The sequence below is a fragment of the Austrofundulus limnaeus genome, unplaced genomic scaffold (assembly GCF_001266775.1).
Source record: "Austrofundulus limnaeus strain Quisiro unplaced genomic scaffold, Austrofundulus_limnaeus-1.0 Scaffold110, whole genome shotgun sequence".
NCBI classification, from domain to species: Eukaryota; Metazoa; Chordata; class Actinopteri; order Cyprinodontiformes; family Rivulidae; genus Austrofundulus; species Austrofundulus limnaeus.
This window is the reverse complement of record NW_013952512.1, coordinates 930,017-931,454: the sequence shown is the minus strand read 5'-3', so window position 1 is coordinate 931,454 and position 1,438 is coordinate 930,017.

The following is a 1,438-nucleotide window of genomic DNA, read 5'->3' as shown; positions in this document are numbered from 1 at the left end:
CACACACACACACACACACACACACACACACACACACTGCAAAAAGATCTTGAGAAGCTGTGAGAAACTTCCAATCAACAGGCACCAAAAGTGAAACATTAATGTTTTTGCCGGAGTCACTGAACTGATTTTAGTGAATTTTTCAGAGGATAATCATTGTGTTCACACCTACAACGCGTAACTCTTGGACTCAAAAAATTTCAAGATGGCTGCCACAGTTGATCAACCTTAGTCAGGGTCTGTAGGGTTAAACTCAAGTGCAGGTGGACAGGAGGAGCTCAAGGAGTAAATACAACGTATTTAAATACAAAACAAAAAAGGCTGGTGTGGCAGCAAAAACTCACAGAACACAGGCAGGCATCAGGAGAGAAGACCAGGGCCGATGGGTAGAAGCCATATAATAAGCTGCCAAGGAACTAAAGGGAGAGTGGATATGTGCAACACCTGAGACTAATCACTGAACTTGATTCCTGGCAGGAGACGGTGGCAACAGGGAACTGGAAAACTACCGAGAGCTGACTGAGGGCAGAAATGGGAATGACGCTTGAGAAATAAACACAAGGGTTTCAAAGAGATCTAAGTATAGAAACACAAGAGGACATTTGTGAAAATATGGGTCTCAGAGAGCTAGACAATGAATAAAACTATTAAACTCAAAAGAACACTGAAGTAAAACAAACCAAAACACAGACTGGGACACAAAAATGCCTTTATTCGGTGAATTTTACAGATATTGATAAAAATTGGTATGATAAAATGTTCCAAACTCTAACAAATCACACAAGTTATCACGAGATTCAAGGTTTGTCCATAACTCCATCATTTCTTAACATAAGATGATCTTAGCTTAAAGGAGTTATAAGCAATCTCCCATAAACACACCAATCAGATATTGATGCAGCAGCTGTGTGGCCCACACTTGTAGTGCTTTATCAAATCCAAGGGTTCCAAAGCACTTCACATTACAATCATTCACACACACACACACACACTCACACACCGATGTGGTAAACTTTTGGAGCCACAGCAGCCCTGGGACCACACTGTCAGAGGTGAGGCTGCCGTTCAATCGGCACCACCGAACCCTCTGACCACCACCAGCAGGCAAGGCTGGTGAAGCTTCTTACCCAAAGACACGACCGGGACAGAGTGGGGGTCTGAACCGGCAACCCATCAGTTGCAGGTCGCACCCTCTAACCACTCTGAGATGGCTGTCCGGTTTATCTGCAACTGTGCAGAAATGGATTCAGAGCACCAGAAAACTCTTCCCATGTTGCTTTGCTGATGAAGATCTGTGATACCGACAGAGTATTTTGTCCACATCCTGGTACAGGTTTTGTTTTCCCTTAGAGTTGCTGTTGTTTTGTTGAATATAACATATTTTTTTGGCATTTGTTTACACAAATCTTTGCTGAATTTACAAGTGTAAGCATATATA